The sequence below is a fragment of the Lonchura striata genome, chromosome 1 (assembly GCF_050655825.1).
Source record: "Lonchura striata isolate lonStrDom1 chromosome 1, ASM5065582v1, whole genome shotgun sequence".
Taxonomy (NCBI): Eukaryota; Metazoa; Chordata; class Aves; order Passeriformes; family Estrildidae; genus Lonchura; species Lonchura striata.
Genome location: NC_140703.1, coordinates 18203965 through 18226399, shown reverse-complemented (window position 1 = coordinate 18226399; position 22435 = coordinate 18203965). Strand labels below are relative to the sequence as shown.

Below are 22435 nucleotides of genomic sequence, written 5' to 3'. Positions count from 1 at the left end.
GTGGCAAAGGGGTGACTGCTGGTGTAAAATGATCAGCACAAAATTAGCTGTTACAGAACAAATGTCAGTGAAAATCACCAAACAAATTTCTCCTCATTTGGGATTCCTCGGTGTCTCGATTCACGTGGAGTTTTTCTGGAAGGAGACCCAAGGAGAATGTCAGTCACAGCCTGATTAGCATGAACTCCTTAAACTAAGGCTTCATCTTTGACAAGTGTGATATAAACTTGTTCTTCCAGGAGTAACCAGAGGACAGGTACCTATAGACGTCATCCATCACCTTCAGATCTACTGACTTCCTTGCAACCTGCCTTCATAGACTCACTTTGTATTCCTTGACCTTGGCTGGAATTGTTTTTTAGAGTCTGAATTCTGCTGGACAAGTTCTGGCCTGAATATGAATTTTGTTCTCTTTACAGGAAGCTGTGGAGACCTAATAATTGAAATGAAAGCTTCAGCCAGATGTGTAGTTTGTGTAAATTAAAAAAAAAAAAGGACAATAAAAATATAGTGCTGATAATTTTTTCCATGCTTTGACTAAGGTAGCAGCTTTCCATGAAAGATGACCAGAGCTAAATTGAGCATGCAGGAAGGAAAATGATTCTGAAAGTAAGGAGGTTTGTGAAGTAGCAAGCTGAGCATCTCACAATGTAACTATTTCTCCTTGGGACAACAAATTTCATAAAAGTTTGGAGACAGCCTTCTTTATCCACAGTCTGAGTAAATACCTGATGGTAACCTTGCTGTGGGATTTGCTGTCATTTTTGCAGATGGGAAACATCCAGTGTTGTAAAGCCTGATTTGTGGGGTTTGCCTGGTGTTCACCCACTTGGGTTTTGTTCTGGACTGCGTTATCTAAGTCTCTGGTTTAAGAGCACCAGGAGCTTCTGAAGTTCTGGCAATCCTCACATGGTCTAATCCATTAAAATTCAGGGCACCCCAGAAGAATGAGGCTGTGGAAACTTGAGCTTGATTAATCTTAACCTTCAGATTGGGTAGGACCCAGACACAGGATTGCAGTTCTGGGAGTTCACGTTTTCTCTGTTCAGGGCCTTGTTCTAACCAAAGTGATGAGTGGAAAAATTTGTGCCTCTTTTGTGGAGGGCTGAGACAAGTTGTTGCAATGCTGAAAACACAACACAGCTCTCAGCACCCTGCTCTCCAAAACTTCCTGCTAGCGTAAGTTCTCTGGCATTAAATCTAAACCCATAACATTATTCATTCTTTCAGCATTTCCACAAGTTATTTTGTGACACAGAGGTGTGACAGAGGGATGCTGCCAAGGTGGGGATTTTAGCTGCTTCCTGTCCCAAACCCATCCAGCAGTTGGTGTGATGGGTGTTCTGTCCAGCTGTGCGTGCTCATCTGAATTTCATAAATTCTTTATCCCATCAACAAAATAAAAGTGCAGTCAAAATTAAGATTTTTATTAATGGGGGAGCTGAAGTGCCCTGCACTAGGCCATGGTGAAATCCAAGCTCTGTCAGCTGCTCAGGTGACTGAATCCTACAGACTCTCCCTGGGTGTGTAAATAGGACTGGGCAGTTCTAATTTCTTTTTGAACAGCAAATTTCTGCTTTTGCAAAATGTTTATTTCACATACACACCATGTAATTTTTCCCAGGACCCTGCCCTTTTTAGTTTGCTTTGCCTCTCAGCCCCTCTTCTACTTTAAACACTGCCAGAAGTAGTCTGGATAGGAAAGGAAAAATTAGTTGGAAAAGGAAAACAAGCATCTGTACACAATCATATACTCCATCAGTGTGAATACAAGGCACCCGAGCCTTATACAAAGCTGTGAACATTACGTGCCAAATTTGTTGCAGATGTAGGCAGAAGCAAGAAAATATTGAAAAACAGAGAAAACAGGCATACCAGATTTTATGAAGAAAATAATTATTATGAATATATTCCTTAATATTAAATTTGACACAGCTCTTTTTTTTCTGTCTGCTTATAAAGTATTTTGCAGCCAATATTCAGGAAAAAAGTAACACAACAAGAAGTAGCTCAAATGCCTTCAATGATACAAGTTTAATCCAGATGGAATTTTAAAAAATGCTTCTTTGCAGGCATGAAAAGTCCTGTGGTCTCATTTTTAGAGAAGTTTCTCAGCATGCTCCAGTTTATTGTAAGTAGTGAGAGTGGTCAGCTTGATTTTCTTTCTGTGATTAACGTGAGCTTGTTGTGTTATTTTGCCAAACAACCTACGTTAGATACAATTTCTGTGCATTAAAAAATTCCTTACAGGATCTGCTGACTTTAATGAAGAGAAGATTTAATATTAGTGTCTGCAGACCTCCCAAATGACTCTTTATTTCTTAACCTAATTTTATTTTAAAATTACTTTTACATGAACTTTAACTCAATGAAAACAAAACAGAAAAACAAGAGGTTTCCCGCCACCTTTTTTTTTTTTTAATTAGACCTTTCTTATTATAATGAAGACATTATTAGGGAGAGTTGGGTAGCAATCAGTGGTGAGGAATTAGAGTTTAACTATAAGGTCCTGCTCCTCTGGTTGACTTTTTTGTAACAGATTTGGACATGGAATCTCATGGAATCTGAAGGATGCAAACTGTAGAAGAGCTGAAAATGAAACACCATTCATATGCGCAAATGTCAAAAAGTACTTTCAATCATTTTTATCTTTAACAGAGATATTGTATAGCACTTCCTTTTTTCAAACAAACAAAACCAAACAGTTTTGGGAGAGAAGAGATATCTGCTTTTCCCATGAGAGAAGTTAAATATTCTGCCTAACATGGTATGGCTTGTGTCCAAAAGCATGTACATTTTTTAGTGCACGATGGATTATGTATTTTGGTACTTCATGAATTCATCTTCCTCTCTTCATCAGGCTTCTCATGTCATTACATAGCTCAGTAAGAAGGGAGATGATCTTGGTGCAACTTGGGGAATGCTGCCTGACTCAGAATTCCAATATTTAAGACAAAAAAACCCTTCAGTCCCCGAATTCACCAAATTTCCATGCCAGTGTTCATTAAACCAATTTTGAGAATGGATTGGTTCTGTCAAAATACCAACATTGGAACATGGGGTCCTAATTTTATATATTTAGGTGGGATTTTTTTGGGTTATACAGCTATAAGATAGATGGAAAAATTATGGGATGGCAAGAATGGACTGTCCTGGCAGGTAGGCTTTGCCTTTCAGTTTGGAGCTTGTAAAATTAGCCAAAATAAGTTCCAGGAAGATTCATAAATATATTTAGGGTACAACCTGTGTCAGCTGAGCCAGGTACAGTTTGAGGAACTTGCACTTTTTCTCTTGACAAAATTTCAGTGGTCTGAAACCTGAGTTAAATCTGTTAAATCAGATTTAACGGAGTTAATGTTAACACGAGTTAATTCCATTTAACTCATGGAATTCTCATTCTGATCTAGAAAGTGATAATGGGAAAGAGTGGGGTTGGCAGGTCTACCCTCAATATATTTAGTACAAAGTCCACCTAAGAATACAGAGAATGTTAGCAAAATATTCAGTGAGGTTGTTGTGGCTTTGGAAGAGCAGATATTTCATATTTCCTCTCTTATATCAAACTCACCAAAATTGGAATCACTTCAAGTTTTGGAACCTCCAAACAGTAATTCAAATAATCATGGGAAAAATTCATTAGTGCTGGGGTTTTGATGCTTAGAACTTCATGTAGGACACACATGTTGGAAAAGCAGCTTCCCGTGGAAGTTCAGTATTTCAGAGCATTTTCACATTAAACTACAGAAATTCAGCACATGAAGAGTAAAGGAAAAAAAAACATCATTTGTGCAAGGTGAAGCAAGGATTTCAGTTGGTGCATTTTATTCTCCAACCATTATCACCTTCCCATTTCAATTCCCTTACAATTAATGGCATTGACTCCATTAGAAATGACAAAAGTTGCTAATTTACTATTCTCTTCATTTTCAGTATGTTTGAACTTGCATCTCCAATTGATTTTTTTTTTTTTCCCCCATATCTTACTTTCAAGATTTTTTAATAATTCTGTTCCCATGTGGGCAGCTAGGGGAATGGTTGGGAACTTCTGTGTGAACTGGAGAGGGTGCAGCCTCTTTTGGGACATTTCACTTGAGTTCTGTGAACACCACTCAGTCTTGGGCTGAGAGTCAGGATTTTGGAGCTACAGCTGGCAGCTCCATGTGAAAATAACTCAGTGCATTTGTCTGCACATGCAGAACATGTGTAATTATATACATGCAAACACATATATATTCTCATTCATACTCATAAATGCTTTAATTCAAGAACAGATACTCTTTTCTTGTTCTGTATTTCAATGTTTCCACGCTCAAGAGTGTCATAGTTTGGCAAAAAAAAAAAAAAAAAAAAAAGTGGTTCTCAAAGCTCTGTTGCTGTAATAGTTGTGTATGAACTAAATAAAAACATCAGGCCTCTCTGTTCCAAATAATTTTACTGCAGTTAACAACTCAGGCAGCTGTCAAGTGTGTTGTCACCAAGGCCCCCTCTCTCCCTGTGAATAATGACACCAGTGAGTGTTGGATTTCTGGAGCATCTCAAACAGATAGGCACTGTTTACAGCTGCACACAAGTTTTTCTATACCACTTTGGAAGGGATGGCAGCTAAAAAAATCACCTCTGTCATTTTGTGCAAAAGCTATTTAGTGATGATAAGGTTTCACAGGCTTCAAATTAGTTTACCTACATCAATTTGCATGAAAATTATGTAAAAAGCACTCCCTGAACATTGTTTGGATGGGGCTTTATTTTTCTAATAGCTAATGTTTTTCTAATTTTTAATAATTTAATTCCTTCCAGGAATCAGTTCTGGCCTTGACCTCTCCAGTGCCTGCTCCATTCCTTGTGTTTGCATGGCTGCCTTATTAGGAATTACCTCCTTAATGTATGTAAATTCTTCCTTAATGTATGGAGAATTTATAGGGACTTTTATTTGCCTCATGTATAATTCTTAATTTATAAACTTGACATTTGTAGTGTTTCAGTTATTTCTTTTTTCCTCTTAAAAGCTGATTGCAATTTATCCACTTGTAAATCTCTGCTCAAACTGTAATGCATTTTTATTGCCCCTTTTTCAAGGATTTGCTACAGAAACGTTCTCTGTGCATCAGCTGAATGTGGAAAAGGTATTCAATAATGTGCCAAAGTTGAGCTCTACTTTTTTTTTTTTTTAAAAACAGTATTTCAGGAATAAGTTCTACATCTAAAAGCCATAAAACCAGGAATTGTGGCAGGAGTAATACAGAGAAATTTGTTACAAACTAATCCCCAAATTTTATCCTCTTACTTATGATGTCAAATAATATGTTGGTTCTGTGGAAATTTACCTTTAGGAAACACAACTGGATGTGATTCATTGTGGCTTCTGGAAGCAGGGAGAGAAATAATGAGTTTTTTAAAAAATTATTTTCCCCATGTCTCCCAAGACATATTCAGTGCATGGTAATTTCAATATTTTTCAGAGAATAGATGTGATAATTAAGAACTGAAATAAATTTCAAAAATTCATGAAAAAATAGATGTCAAGTTGGCCATGAAATGTCTACCTGCACCCTTATTCTTTAAAAACCATGATATAATATTACATATATATATATATATATATATATATATATATATATATATCCTCAAGATCTATTATTGCTTTCTACACTAACTGATCAAATGATATGAGCAGGAAGATTATTTTGATGGGGAAAATAAGTGTAAATAAAATATAATCAGTTTTGGTGTTGTTGCTATAAGGTTTTTGTTGCCTGTAACAGGAAAATTAGGGCTTGCAACTCAATTTCTTAGGTGAGGAGTGATTTATGATTGCAAACATACATTCAAAATAATAAACATTTGGTAAATTTGCACATTCCTCCCTTTGCTATATATAATTATTTCCTGTGTGTAGCATTAGTGTCTTGTGAGTAAAAACTGTCTCATAACATGTCCTTCTGCAGCACTGCTAAGCACAGCTATTGAATGCATTTTTTTGTGTGCCATTAGGTAAAAAAAAAAAAAGAAAAAGTTATTTATCTAAAAGGCTTTATGGTCTTTCTTATGGTCTTTCTACTATGGGCAGGGGAATTTACAAGTTTCCATTGTTTTTCAGTGCAGTAAAAATATGTTGAGAATTACCAGTGTACATATAATGCATTCAACATACACAGATCCACAAAAAGCAGCTCCCCAGCTTGCTCTTGGTGAATTAAAAATTACTTGAACACACAGTTATGCTGGTTTTTAGATGTTTTCAAGTTTAGGAAGATGATTCTTTAGACACAGAGTTCTTTACAAGAGTTTCCACTCAGCTTTTTGTGGTGATGATCAAGTTCTCTGTAGATGATGTAAAGTACTTGTAGTAACTCACAGTACAATACAACATTAATTATGTGTTTTGCTTCTAAATCTAAAAAGAAAAAAATATTTTTAAGGAATAAATAATAGTAGTCATAGTAATAATAATAATTATTTTTATTTATTTATATATATATAAAGCGACTCCACTCCTCCGGAGCTCAGAGTGAGAGTGAGCACTAGGAAAAAATTCTAGAAAAGAAAAACACATCCTTCTCTGATGCTTTGGTACTCTAGGAGGATTCCTAAAAGTCTTTATTCCTTATATTGGTGCCTTGGTAAGACCAAAAGACAGATGTACAAAAAAACTTGACAGGTATTAAGAGTCTCAGTTTCTGGTGGTTTAATATTCAGAGTTTGTCATGAAAACAGTCACCAAGCATGAGAAGAGAGATCCTAACAGCATGTATGAATATACAACAATTACAAACAAAGAATTGTTTTACAAGATGGCAAAATTTAATAGGGCACCACAGTGCTCTGTTCTAAGAAATTGTCCTTTATACTAATGTGAGGTTTGCAAAACAGGATAAAACCAGAAGTGTCCAAATTTTCAGTTACAAGAACAATTACTTTCATACGTTGAGGTTAAGTAAAATTCACTACTGGGAAGTGCAAAATAATGCATTTGGTAGAAGAATTTCCTGAAGTAGGTGACCCATACCTATCCAAAGAATCTCTGGGGTTCACTCTAGTATATGAACTTTTCACTTCCCCAGATGCTCTTAAAGGGCAAAAAGAGCATGGGATGGTGGAATGGAGAGGAGCTGGAAACAAATATCATGCAAAAGTGAATGCAAACCCAAAGTTTCTTGTTCAGGCAGTGGATTATGTCTTTAAATGAGAGATCACTGAGCTGCAGTGTTGGCACCCCAGCTGTTCACCCCTTGATCCTCCAGGCCAGGAACTGATGGGGGTTTCCCAGATTTTACCTGGAAAAACCCACAGGGTCTCTCCATTCTGAGACTGCTTTGTGTTCGTGGAGTGAACCTGCTCTCCTGCTGCATCTCTCCTCAGGCCACCTGCAACTCCTTTGGATTCTAATTCAACACCACCTCAGGTTCTTTTGCCAGCAAAAATACTGAGTTCAGCTGCAGCTGCACCAATTAGCTCCTCAAGCCTGCAAGCAGTGACACCAGTGACACTTCTTTGGGTGAATGATGGACCTACTGGTGAGTCCATAAATGCAATGATCAATCCTCCCTTTCATGTTACTGTGTTTAAACATTCTTTTACCACCATGAGCTTTGAAGGTGGCAATCCCCTGCCCTTCACTCATAAAAAACACACAAATGTTTTGCATCTGTCACAACTGAGCTTCACAGATGTGCAGCAGCACAGATGCTGATTTAAAAAAAAAGAAAAAAAACTGTATATATATATTTATATATTTATATATTTCTGTTGCTCACAGATAATTTTGATTTTGTGGCCTCTCAGGGCAAGACAGACATTGAGGTGCTGGAAGGAGTTTTGTGAGGAGCAGCTGAGTTGGGGTTGTTTAGCCTGGAGAAAAGGAGGTTCAAGGGAGACCTTATCACCCTCTCCATTGAGAGCAGGTTGTAGTGAGGTGGGGATCAAACTCTTCTCTCAGGCAACAGGTGTCAGGATGAGAGGAAACATCCTCAAGTTGCACTAGAGGAGGTTTGGATGGAATATTAAGTTAAAATTTCCTCACCAAGATAGTTGTCAAGCACTTGAACAGGCTACCCTGCCAGGAAAACACACTGGAGCTGTTTAAAAAGCAGTAGATGAAGTGCTTGCAGACATGACTTAGTGGTGAACCTGGAAATATTAAGTTTAGGGTTGGACTTGATGATCTGGTAGGTCCATTCCAACCTAAAATATTCTCTGATCCTGTGTAATGGGTATCTTGTGGTCACTGAACGTAGCTGCATTGTTGTTATCCTGTGCTTGTCCCAGCTAATGTCTCTCATGCTGTATCAAATATGTCAGCTCTCCTAGGGGGGCTCTCTTCATCCTCCCAGGGTATGGCTCATGCCTCAGGTTTTGGCTTTTCTATTTTTCAGACTCTGTGCTGCTTTAGTGTGTGGGTCTGGGCTTCACATTATGGGATGGCAAGCTCTCTTCATAGAGCAGGGAGACAAAACAATTCTTCTCCAGCTGGGCACCAAGGACAAATGATCCAAACCTCAGCCCAAGAGCACAAACAACGTGGGCTGGAGAGAGAAAAACAAGCAGGATGGTCTTTCATAACCTAAAAAAACCCTGTTATTGGGCAATTAACTCCAATATGCAAATGAAGCAGAACTTATAAAATTGTGATACCCCATGAGCAGTTGTGCATTTTGTGACCATTTTGGTTCATCTTGGGTGCAGCCCTGGCTGGGCTCTTGTGCTGCCCAAGGTGGATCCACTGGGGCCTTCTAATAAATCCCTGCTTTATTCTTTAGCTCTGTCCAGCCTCTGCTCTAGCTCAGCCTTCACAAGGCATCATGGTCAGGACCTGCTTTTATTTGGAGTATTTTGCTGATAGTACCTTCTAAAATATCAAAATCTGCCCTGTTGATTCTTCTGGCCCTGAACCAGTCTGTTATTCTAAAAGTGGAGGTGCATTTTTGATTTCAGGGTTTAAGATTCCTGCTTATTTGCAATTTACCCAGGCCAGGCTTGTCCTTCCACTGAGATAAAATAGTTTTAAACCTCTTTAGAAGGATGAAACCCTCTGCCTGTGTTGTTAGGATTTTTGTTTGTTTTGGGTTTTGTTTTTTATCAAGAAAAATACAGATCTACTAGGATTTGCTTGGTAAAAGAATTATAAATTAATAGTCTCTTTTGAACAAACTATTGAAGCTGCTTGAACTCTTCCAGCAAAAAAGTAGGGTTTCATTTGGGAGCTGCAATGAGCAGTTGAGGATAACTGTGCTGACAGGGACTCAAGGACTGTAGGGGATTATTGGGATGATGGGGAGCACACCCATCAGCCAGATGAGGGAAAATGGACCTCTGGAGCCCAGAGAAATGGGACTCATTTCAAGGACTGAGCAGATGGATTAGAGCTGCAGCAGCAGCCAACACCAGAGGTTTATTACTGACCTCATGGGCCATTCACCAGGGCAGGGATGACAGGTGGAAAGAAGTGCCTGTTTTCAGTGGTTTCTAGGGGTTTGGTGTGATTTTTTTTAGGTTGACAATGAAATGAAGCAAAATTTTTTAGTTCTTTTTTTCTCCAGCTCCGGGAGACAGAAGAGTGGACATCAGATACCTACTTTATCTTGGTGATTTCAGGCAATAATTTGTGCTGGAAGAAGTGCACACCTTAAGTCCTGCTCAGCTTGACTCAGAGAAGAGTTCAGAGTCAAGTTCAGATCACTTTTGGGCAGAACTGGTGCTTGACATTTTCATTAAAAGTAACCACATGCTAGTAACTACTTGCTGCAGAAGTTGAACACTCCATTATTTTATTATTTTATTTTATTAATTTTTTTTTTCTGGGGTAGGAGCAGGCCCTCACAGTGCCTAAATGCAGAGACATGGTGCATGTCAGTGTGTGTGCATGTGTATCCACATGCCTGTCCATGCATTTAGAAATCATAATTGGGAAATATATCCTGAAGTGGAAACACCAAAGGACTTTGTGACCCTGCAGTGATGCAACTCTGTCAGTGTCAGGGAGATGGTGCTGACCTATACCAGAGTGGGGTCAGAGAGCAGAGCCCCTCAGCACCCAGAGCAGCAGGGATGGTAAAAAATCAGCCTGAGGCTTTTCTCCTTGGCTGCTTTGCTTTTTCAGGTCTCTGCCATGGATGACTTCTGCCTCTTCCAGAAGGACATGGAAAGGGTGGCAGTGGGAAGGGTGAGCAGCTCTGTGGAGGGCCCGTGCTGACAGAAAACACATCTAATGCAACACAAATCAGGATGGATCCCTTCCCACAATGTCCATTCTCTCATGAAACCTGACAGAAAAGCACAACAGAGGCAGCTGGCTTTGCTGCTAATCTCTTGCCTTTCACCTGGGTTTGTGTTTCCTCTGTCCTAATGTCTCCTGACAGTTTTTGCTGTGTCCATCCTTCCTTTTCTGCTGAGCCTCTACCAGGCAGAAGAGGGATCTACTTTGGGGGACAGCCATCCACAGAATATCAATTTGGCAGCATGTCAGGAGGATGCTTCAGTGTGCTGTGTAATTTATAAGGCAATGCATCCATTTTTAAGGCCAGCCCTGAGTCCCAGTATATCAAAAAGCAGAAGAATAGATCGCTGCTGCCACTTATAATAATGTATCCAGAAATACATTGTGTGAGGGACCTTGTATCTATCAATGGAAGTGTTTTAATTCTCCTTTTAGTGGCTATGTGCCGTGTATTTAGTAGAAGTTATGGCTAGGATGACTTCATTGATAAAGCTCTATTTCATGTAGCACAAAGCCAGAACAAAAGATGTAATAATCTCTGGTGTATCATGTGGATTCCCATTGTGTGGCATTGACTTCAGGGGACTGAAATTTCTCTAATTAGAGTTTTTTCTCTGTCCTGAGTTCCTGGAAAAATCAGAGTTCAAAACTCAAGAATACAGCCTGACAGGGGTTGAACATGTTTGATAAAATTGAAGGGATGGAGAAGTCAGCTTTTAAATGCACCCATTGCTTTCACTGGTATTTTATAGGGGAGATTCTTCACTCTGGGAAGAGCAAAGAGGGAGGTGGACAGGGGTTTTTACTCTTACCATGGGGAGGGGAAGGAAGGTGACCTGTGGATTTCCACTCTTTCCTGTTCTAGTCTGATGGCAAGTACTGAAGGGCAGGGAATGAGACTAATTCAATTGCTATAAAAAACCTTGGCTTTGTTAATTAAATAATTGTTTATCTATTAATTATCTAGTTATTTACTTGATATTCTGAACTGAGGAACTACAGCTACAGCTGAGGATTGTATTGCAAGGTGGGCCTGATCTTCAAGCCAGGCATAATTTGATCTGAGTATTCATAACCTGAGTGGAGAAAAAACAGTTTAAAACAAGAAAAAGCATACATCATGGAGACTCACAAAAACCCCTAAGAATGTGATATACAGACCAGAATAATTGAAATAATAAGGAAAGACAGAAGATGACTCCTCCCTCTCTGTGCCTCACTGCCTGCAGAGGAATGTCAGATTAGTGCAGAAGCCGGCACAGACATGAAAATTGCCACAATGCAGCAGAGATTAAGCACAAATCAGTGCTGGGGAGCATCTGAACTATCTCATTCACTGTCAGGCAGGTGGCAGAACCCTGCCATCTCCAGAAGCCAGGGGAAGGATTTCCAGGGCAGGAGCTAAACATGGTATCAGACCTGGGACCTGCATGCCAGGCTGGAGGACCAGGGTCAAGGTCAGCTCAGAGCTGTGTACTGGTGGAGTTTGGGCCCTGGCACCAGTGAACTGCATGGAAACCAGAAAAATCTGCAGATATTCTGAGAGTTATTTCCTAGGAGCTTTACCCTGAACTGGTCCTGCTTACTCAGACAATGGCAGTGAAGCTTTTCCATAAGGAAGGGTTTGATGAACTCCAGGGTCCTATCAGCCTCCTCAGGACCAGCACACAGATGCCACCCCTGCAGCACAGCTGTGAGGACAGACCCCTTGTGCTGTGTTCACCTCTTCCAGCAGCCTCTAGGCACTTCTGGGCAGCCAGGGCTCTGTCCTGGGGGGAGAACAAGTCACACACAGTCTGTGGGTATTGACTCCCCCTCTTGCAGCAGGATGTTGCTGTGTTTTCCATATGACATTGCTGCAGAGGCAGGCAGTGCAGGGCCAGTGAGGGATGGAGAAGTGTCTGGTAGACAATGATTCCTTTGGGATTGTACTGTCTAGAAGATGGAAGAGGGCCAGGGAAGATCAAAGGCACAGTGTCTGCTAAAAACCAGTGATTACAGCTGTGTGCATGTATGGTGTGGGGCGTATTCTGTTTTCTCTTTTGATTTCATTATTAATCTGTTTGGAAATATCATTTCAGTTCAATTTCAAAGCAGATTTTTTTTTTTTTTTGGTGAATGAAAAAAAAGTTACAGATTCTTTTTTTTTCCTCAGGAATAAACACGTGCATGTATGTAGTTGCAGCTTCACAGGCTGTCATCGTGGCATTGTAAAGGTAAGCTCAGTTTCTTGTGCAGTTACATTATAAAATTGTGTGTAAAACTGAAATGGTTCACTGAAAAGGAAACCATAAAATTGTATAAAGATTCATGATCCCTTGCTGGTCTTATTTTAACAAGAAACTATAAAAGGAAACATTTATTTTCCATGCTAAAAGTAAAGGTCACTCAGTAGCTTTCAGTTTTCTTTCCTTCCTTCCCCCTTCTTGGCACTCATGTCGGTTTCTGAAAATATTTCATTCTTTTATTCTTTCATTTCTCTCCTTTCAAGCTCACCATCTTTCACTCTAACAGCTTCTTTCTTCTCTATCCTTATTTCCCAGCAAACCAATATCCTTAGGGGTTCTCCTGCCTTTTATTACAAAGAGTTCATCTCATCCGGCCCTGTGAACTGCAGGGCAGATAAGGAACTATTTTCAGCACTCTAATGTTCTAGAGGTAGTCTGCAAACCGCTTCAAAAAGACTCATTCTTTAGTCATTCCTGAACTTTCTTTTCCACAGAGCACCTCAGAACAATGGTAGAGAACCAGTGGTCATTTGTAAAAAGTGCCAAGGAAACATTGAAAGTTGTGTGCCAGACTCCAAACACATGAGTTACTGACATTTTACTCCTGTCTGGAGACACAGGGTCAGGCAATGCTTATTTTTAAGAAGTCAGATACTCTGATTATTGAATATTTAGACTTTATGGACTAGAACTGTACTTTCTCTTATCCCCGGGGTCTCTCCTGGGTCTGAACACTCCAGGAGTATAGCATGAAGTGTTCACATTCAAAGAGTGGCTTCTGCTCCCTGGCCAAATTCTATTCAGTCAGGTCCTGGATTTACCAAATAATTTTGCCTTTTAATGTACCAAATTTCTGATGGATGTAGGTCGTGGCACCTGCAGGGCCCTTCCATGGACTTTATTGCACGTCTGTCCAAAGCCCTGTATAATTTCAAGATGTTCTGTGCCATTCTGCAGCATAGAAGTTCTCATGGGCTTTTCACTGCTAAGATTTTTACTTTTCCATGGGCTTAAGAAATCAGTGAACTACTGACTAATTAGGCATTACAAAATCTTGAAACTCTACCAGTAGAACAAGATTTTTGTTTCCTTCCTCTCTAAAGGCATACTTGCTTTTAACTGGCTTTCTATTTGTCTTTATATTTATTTTTCCTAAATAACCTAAAAACAGTTTTTCTTATATTTCCCAGTCTGGTGAATTCCACCCCCCCCCCCCCCCCCCCGCCCATTTATTTTTTTTTGCAAGAAATCTTTAAGGCAACACCATATTGACTTTTCTAATTTTCCTTCCCTGTTCTGATAAATCTAGTTGAGTTTTAATGGCAGCAAATTCAGAAATCAGTCTTGTGGCAGCTTCACAGATTTAACTCAGTAATTTATGTTGTGCATTGTAAAGCTGCAGACCACATGCAGGTGCATGTTCTTTTTTTCTTTGTCTATTTGGAATTGAAAAGCTCTTCCTTATTTTTAGTTCATTTTTGTTAATTTTATTCAAGCTCCCTCTAGTTAATATTCTCAGCATCTATTTCTGTTTGTAAATACCCAATAATTAAAAAAATCTTCTATTTATTCCACTGCTTATTTGTCCTGAATCACTTACTTCTATAAGAGAAATGTTTGGCTGGTAATATAGCAAAAAGGAAAGTATTTTTCCCCACTGAAAGGACTGTAACAAATTTCAAGGTTATTTTAAAATTAGACCATTTAAAATTCAACCATCTCTAGAAAACCTTGAAACAGTGTAATTTTTTCCTTTAATTTGCTTAAATGTTATGTTTAAAAATGTGACATATAGAGATAGAAATTAAATTTTAGCAGAATTCTATCTAGGGCAAAGTAGCAGCTGATAATTCTGAATTTCAGGCAGATTTTCTCCAGAGTGCTTGCAGAGCAGCTGTTGGATGTTCTTCAGTGGGAGGTGTGTGTCACCAGTGTGAGACTGGGACATTTTAAAAAGTGTTTTACCTGTGGAAGGTGATCTGCAGGGTTTGTCAGGGCACAGAGCACTCCCCTGGCACTGCCCAGCCCGTTCCCCTTCTCCCAGACACACTCCCAGAGGATGCTTTGGAAGGAGGAACCTTGGCACTGGCAGGGTTCTGGGGTTGCCCTTTTGAGAGCAAAAGGGGAATGTCCCAGCTGGTACACGTTGGGGATGTCAGTATTTTGGGCCTGGCTTTTTGCTCTGAAGAAAAAATTGCATTTGCATCCAGAGGTCATGAGGTTTAGGGTGACTGTGTGCACACTGAAGGGACACTCCATTGAATTATGACTCTTGATTAATAGAATTATTATAAAAGAAAAGTTACCTCCGTGCAATCATCCCATTATTTGTTTGATAGGACAGCCTGTTCTATGCACAAAATTTGAAATAATGCAGAGGTTAGATCTGAATCTAAGGGTAAGTTTGCAGGAAAGGTTGAACACCTGCATGGCAATGGATGAGATTTCTCCAGGTGGGGAGTGTGGGGTGCTCCAAGAGGAGGGTCAGGCTCACAGACTCTTTTCATGCTGCTCTTTCTGCTCCTCCTGCAGTGGATGGGGCATTGATGTGATCTGTTGCAGGTAAGCCACTCCTCCAAAGGCTCCAATCTTAGATTCAAGACTAGTTAAACATCTGCAAAAAGTTATGAAAGACCAGACTTGCTATAACATAGCTTAGTGCAGAGTACTAAATACAGTGCTTTTTGCAGATCACACCTTTATAATTCTTCCAAAGAGGCCCAGAAATCTAAGATGTGAGCAACAGCTCCTCAGTACTCGTATGGAGTAAATCCAGGAGAGCTACAGCTCCAAACACGTGAGGAAACTGGGGAGGTGTGCTGAAGCAGAAAGCACTGACAATTTTGACAACTCCTAAAATGCCACTGAGTGCAACACAAGAGAGCAGAGCAGCTTTCTTTCCAGCCAGCATGTCTTCTCTTTCTTTCTCACAGCTGCCTTTGTCTACTGCCTATGCAAATACCTACACTACATGCCTCATGAGTTCTCTGCCCTTTTGGGTTTTTCCCAGATACCTCATTATTCCAGGGAGCCTGTGGAACTGTTTGTCTGTTTGTGTGCACAGTGAACAATGCCATGGACTATTCAGTGGAGTGATAAATTGTGCTCCCTCCCATGTCAGGTACCTTTCATTGACTTCAGTTCCTTTCCTATTGGATGTGTCTTAGATTAACCAGGCATTAGGCATTAATCAAGGAGGTATCTACAAATAAATTTTTCATCATAATGAGCTGTGCAGCTGAATTAATAGTATTTGCACTCTCATTATTTGTCATGATGTATGGGTGTGGTAGCAGTGCAGTGCACCCAGCTTAGCTGTTGGTGTTGCTGTGATCTCAACATATAACTCAGCAACAAATAAAATACTCATGTAGTTATAAGTCAGAACATTATTTTCTGCCTGCAGAGTGTATTTCTAGTGCTTTAGACACTGCATTAGACTTTCTCATAGTAGACAAATATTTTTTTAGGTAATTTCTTGTCTAGTATTGATAATAAAGTGGTAGGTCAATGCACCAATATAAAAAAAATAAGGTTTTGAAGCTTGTAGTGATATAGATCTTGCAAAACATCTCTTAGCAATAAGTGCAGGTGTTGTATTACACACATGCAGATTTAAAATTTCATTGAATTATGACTCTGCAAATTCTAATTCTAACTAGAAATAAAAAAATCCCTTCTTGTTGCAATTTAGTTTTAAAACTTAGAGTGGCTTTTAAAAGTAACTGGTTCAAGACATTTTCATTTGTATTTTTTCTGCCTAAGAACAGGTAAGAGAACCAATGTTCTTCCTAAGATGACAATTAGTATCTTTTGCAAGAGAGTGTAATTTCCCTTATGACTGATTAAAATCTGGAAAAGAAGGATTTGGGTAAAGAATTGGTGAATACAGCCCAAAAAATAGTTTTGTTGTGGATAGAAGCATTTTATATATGTTTAAAATTAATTTTGATAATATGTAGACTACCATTGAAAACAAAATTACTGCAAAAATTAACCTGGATATTTAGATCTGTTTGCTCTCAGTGTGTTGTCATAGATGTACTAGAAATTTTTATTATTTTTCACACAATTTTCATTGAAGCCTCATAGGTAGTAAAAGGGATTCCCTCTGAAAAGGGATTTGCATTGAATCCTAAAATGGTTTGAATTGGAAGGGACCTTTAAAAGTAATCTAGTTCCAAAACCTCTGCAGTGAGCAGGGACAACTTTCACTAGATTGGGCTGCTCAAAAAAATCCTGGGCTGGAATGTGTCTGGCAAAGTTTATTCTGCCAGCATGGAGAGTGGAGACATTTGGAAAAGTGAATCCTAATTTCAGAGATGTAGCCTGTTCCATTTACCCCCTCAATAATGAATAATAAATGATAGCATATGACAAAACTGTCCCGTTTGTAAAAATAAAGGAAAGACAATAACAAAACCACCAAAGCAAAGCCCAAGCAACCATGGAGAGCTCTCCCACATGCAGGAAGAGGGAGGAAAAGGTACAGTTGCAGAACAGATTAACTGTAACCACTTTTCCCAGTCTTTGTGCTGCATTATTGGATGCAAGGCAAAAACTGTGTCTCTGTCCATGTGGAGTTGTGTGGCCTCATGACCTGTGGAAATCCAGGGCTTCCCTCTGGCTGCCCTGGAAGGTCTGGGACCCTGGCAGGGGGTCAGGAACCCCCTGGACAGAACCCCCAGAGACACTGTCTGGGATCTCTGTCCATGGAAAAGAGTTTTCAATCTTACAGGATGAATTACAAGCTATGGTTGTTTGATATATGTTATAATTAAGTGTGGCATGGGTGCAAAAGTAAAATTTTAGGATTCTAGATTAGGGGTCCTAAGGGGACAAGATGGAGGAAATTGGGTGTGTCTTGTCCTTTTTCTCCTTCTTCATGCCCTCCATGTCTCACTGTGGTGTTGGCATTTTTCTGTTGCTTTAGGCTGGGGACACACTGTTCAACGTAGGTGACAGATATTGGCACATTATTGTAAATCCAGCCCAGGGAGTTTCTGGTATTTAATGTTTGTAACATCCCACTGAGGGCAGAGCCCCACACGCTGCCCTGCAGGACAGAGCTGGGCAGGGCAGCAGAACATGTTAGAGATAAACAGAATAAACAACCCTGAAACCAGCACAGACCAATTATGGCTTCTGCTTTGGCAGCGGGGCAGAAAGACAGAGACTTCCTACAATCTCAGAATCATCAATACCTCACATTCCAACAATGACCCACTTCAGAGTTTGAAGGTTTGCAGCAGCCTAACAACACCCACTGCCTTCATCCTCCTCAGAAATTGCATTTATCCCAGCACAGTCAGTGTGGATGTCTTTGTGGACATAAAGAAGAGCAATGTGATTGAGGAGAGCTCATCTCAGGGCACGTTTATGGCAGGATTTCAGTTCCATCGTAGCACTGAAAAATCACTCAGCTGCTGCAGATGAGGCAGGAATTCCTAATGTGAGGTGTAGGCATTTGAGGTGTTCTTATATCCAGGCTCTGGATGCATTCAGCAGAAACTGATGCTGACCTGTGGCACAGGAGGAGATTAGTTGGCATTTCTAATTAGTTCCTGTATATCCTGAAGCAGCTGGGCTTCCCAAAGCAATGCATAGGCTTTGCAGGATATCACCAAGTTGAAGTTCTCTCCATGGATGTGTAAAGATTAAATGTACAGAAAAGTGCTGTGTGATTAAGTTAGCTCAGCAAACACAGCTAGATACTTTGGGATGTAAATTAATCTCAACTTTCAGAGAGAATAATATGGCCCCTTAAAATTCACTGAATTAATTATCTGACAAATCTTTAACTAAACACACAGAATGTACTATGCAGATCAGAGACCCCCCCTTTCTCCTTGATTACTGCTCCAAGTGGGAATGCAATATCTGTGATTCTTCTGCAGTCATTCTCTGAGACTCATAGCTGGTAATTTTTTTTGGTAGTACTTGGCAATTGTTGGCACTGGTGATGTTGAAGCCTCACTGCTCATTGTGTTTTTATTCTGTGTGTCCTTGGGCTCTTTTCCTGGTGTGCTGCAGCTCCCATGCTCTCCTGCAGCAGAAATCCTGAATTTGCCCTGCCAGATCTGCTTGATGTGGAATGTAGAGCTCTGGAGCAGCAGGTATGTTCCTGGAATTCTGCTTGCAGCAGTAAAAGCTGCAGTTCAGCAGAAGGAATAATCATCACAATTGTCACTGAAGTGTTTTGACACTTGTTCCTAAAGCTCCTTCAGAACCTACACAGAGTGGATCATTTATTTTAATGAAATTCTGTCTAACACAGGCTATTACTCACTCTCCCTTCTCTGATTTCTGTGAAGTGCCAGCTCAGAGGATGCTCTTAATGATGAGCCTGAAGAGGCTTCCTGGGATTTGCATCTATGAGCTTCTCCCAGCACGTTTGTGTTTTGAGAGAGAGATATTACTGAAATGGCAGAAATTCAGAGTGTGGAAGTTCACCAGCAGAGTGAAGCTCTCCCAAGGACATCCTTGTATTTTAGTTTGTTTTATTTTTTTTTTTTCAGGGAAAAACTGAAAAAGAGAGGTTTGTCTAATATGTATTTCAAGTATGGGTGGGAGAAAGAATGTGGAGAAGTCATTCTGCATCCTTTGAATCCCTTTGGCTTTGGGACAGAGCAGTGCCTGTAGCTCTGAGCTGCAATATGTGAGCCAGCCTAAGTATGATAAATACCTTTATGGCTCAGTCACCACAGCAGCCTGCAGACTTTTATCCACACAAGAACTCCTGCCTTAACAAAACCAGTGTGCTGTGGTCATTCACACCAAGCAATCCTTCTGTCCATGGATAATAAATATTTGGCTATGCTGGGAAAATCCTGAGTGCAAAAAGTGTGTCCTCCCTCTTTTGTCAGGGCATCTGGTCCCTGAAAAAAATGTCACCTTGCTGAACAGCATTTAAATCAAAGTGAAGTTTAGATTCCAGCTCTGATTCAGATATTTATAAACCTGTCATCTGCATTTCTGTGGAAGGAATGGGTTGACTAATAGCCAAATTGCTCCAGGAAATGCAGAGGAAGACCATTTGGAGGTCAGATAATGTTTAATCACGAAACTTTTCAGCACATCTTTGATATTCCTATTAATTTTATCTTTTCCCTGATTCATAAACAATAACCATCTGGAGAAACTTAGATGCATTTAGTTATGTTTTATTAAGCAGGAAGTAATCCACTGGTCACACATTTTTAGGAAACCATACTTGGCTTTATCTTCTCTTTCCTTGGAGAGTAGAATACACACATGGCAAAATCCCCTCCCAGCAATTCCTTTGCTACGACCACAGATTTTTCTTGTATTTCTCTCTTGTTAGATCACCTGAGAATAAATGCAAGCACCAACAAAATTTTCTGTTTACCCTGGATGTCTTGAAATACCACGGCTCTCAGGAATTACTTTGTTGTTTTATTTAAAGGGTATGTACTACAATTGATTCCAGCGCATCATGACATTTACAAAAGTGCTTTTTGCAAGAAGCCTACTAATCTAGGGAAGGAAAGAAAGCATCCAGAATTTAAGGTGATTTTTGCTGTTCTGCAGGAAATCTGTGTGTGCCAAAGAGGGGAGATGTGGGAGGCACAGGGGAGAGGCAGAGCAGAGAGCCCACTTGTGGGAATCCAGGGCTTCCCTCTGGCTGCCCTGGAAGGTCTGGGACCCTGGCAGGGGGTCAGGAACCCCCCTGGACAGAGCCCCCAGAGACACTGTCTGGGATCTCTGTCCATGGAAAAGAGTTTTCAATCTTACAGGACGAATTACCAGCTCTGAGTGTTTGATATGAGTAATAATTAAGTGTGGCACGGGTGCAAAAGTAAAATTTTAGGATTCTAGATAAGGGGTCCAAAGGGAACAAGATGGAGGAAATTGGGTGTGTCTTGTCCTTTTTCTCCTTCTTCATGCCCTCCATGTTTCACTGGAGTGTTGGCATTTTCTGTTGGTTTAGGCTGGGGACACACTGTCCAATGTAGGTGACAGATATTGGCACATTATTGTAAATCCAGCCCAGGGAGTTTCTGGTATTTAATGTTTATAACACCCCACTGAGGGCAGAGCCCCACACGCTGCCCTGCAGGACAGAGCTGGGCAGGGCAGCAGAACATGTTAGAGATAAACAGAATAAACAACCCTGAAACCAGCACAGACCAATTATGGCTTCTGCTTTGGCAGCGGGGCTGAAAGACAGAGACTTTCTGCAATCTCAGAATCATCAATACCTCAGATTCCGACACCCACGGAGGGTGCACGGACAAGCTCATGACCTCCCCTTTGGGACAGATGGACACACGGGTCCCAGAGGTGACCCACTGCCACCCATCCAAGGGGGTGGCTTAGGTCAAAGCTGTTTCTCACCTCTGTTCCCCCCTCCATGATATCCTGCCTGCCACTGCACAGTGGGAAGGCTCTGGGCACCCTCTGGAGTGCTGCTTTAGGTGGGCAGTGGCATAGGGTGATTGAGTTATTCTGCCACATGCTATGGAATGTCATTGTCACAGGCAATCAGCATTTTTCTTCCCCCACCAGAGTTCCTGTGGGAAATGATGCTATGATGTCTCATCATAGCTGAATTTATAAATTATTCTGGCCTCTGTACTTGTTCATCGAGTACTTTGCTGAGATATTCAAACCTAAAAAAGTAGGAAGTAAATGAAGAGAAGCTGTGATAATTCTCAAAATAAACCTGAATAGAGATTTTGTGCTTTGGTCCAACACCTTAATGCAAGGCATTCTCCTCTTTCTGGTTGGTAGCAGAGGGAAGAGAGAAGAGAGCTTTTGAACTTTTACATAAATGCCACTCAGGAATCCATAGCCTAAGGCTGAACTGAGCTATTTTTGAAACAAGAATGATCCACTGGATCAGATAATCTGAAGTTTTCTTTTTTTTGTCTTTCCAGCTTAACTATTGTAGATGAAAGATACATTTCAGATATGTTTCTAAAGTCTTTTGCCATCCCCAGGCATACTTTTTACTTTGTACAATTACAAATTATGTTGCAATTTCAAACCAGTAGGCCTTTAAAAATCCCCATATTGTAAAAATTCTGTGGAAGTGATACTGAGATACTTACATGTGCGATTTTTAAAAATAACTTTCACAGTATGTAGATCAGGACCTGTACAATCATCCCCTACTGAAGACTTGTGAAAATGCCTGCCCTTTTTTAGATTGCTTTGTTAAAGCAGCAAGATTTATCTACACTAAATTTGTGATCCTCTTCTTCCTTCTGCTCTCCTCTACCTAAAATCTACTACACCTCTGACCAGTTTCTGGTCTGATGTTACAAGAGGTCTGTTCAGGATATTATATTTATTTCTGGGAGAAATAGGTGAACAAAGGGAGAGATCCTATTAATGTCCCAGCAAGCATCATGAGCTCAACCTTTACAAAGTCCACAAAGGCGTTCACAGTGAGAACTACAGGTACTGTAAAAACACAGAAAAACATAATCATTTAGACAAATTGCAATTATGTCGTAAGGGTACAAATTTAAATATAAGTGGTTTGTGGGGTTAGAGCTACTGGATGCTGTGAGTGCACACAGTGTTTTAAATTTACTGATGAATAGCAAACGGAGTTCTTTGGGAAAACTGCTCTGTAAAACTGAAATTTTAACGATTTTTTTTTTTTTTTTGTCACTGAAGCACATTTTTCAATATTTTTCTTTTTTTAGTGGGAGGTGATTTGCCTGTATTCCCTTCCAGCTTTTCCAGATGATAATTCCCTGCTTCCACCTGGCTCTAGGAGTCATTAGTGGGTGACAGCTCTCTGAGGCATCCATAGAGCTCCTCTGCCCTGCCTGTTTGAACTGCCATGTTTCAGATGTGTTATCAAGACATTGCTATTGTGCAGATACAGATTAGTTCTTGAGACTGATTTTTCTGCTTCACCAGTTCTTTTGTAGCTGCCAGAACTAATTGCTTACATTACATTACCAGTCTGGGCCTCTATCACTCCCTGGATGATGCCATCCATTGGAATACAGCTGCA

At 40.1% G+C, this 22435-nt stretch overlaps 1 long non-coding RNA gene across 1 annotated transcript; it reads left to right on the top strand.

Moving 5' to 3' along the window:
* Positions 1–5616: 5616 nt before the first annotated feature.
* On the top strand, positions 5617–13645 carry LOC146768612 (uncharacterized). The gene is made up of 2 exons (XR_014950890.1): positions 5617–7514; positions 12369–13645. It is a non-coding gene; the product is annotated as an uncharacterized LOC146768612 (long non-coding RNA).
* The last annotated feature ends 8790 nt before the right edge of the window (positions 13646–22435 follow it).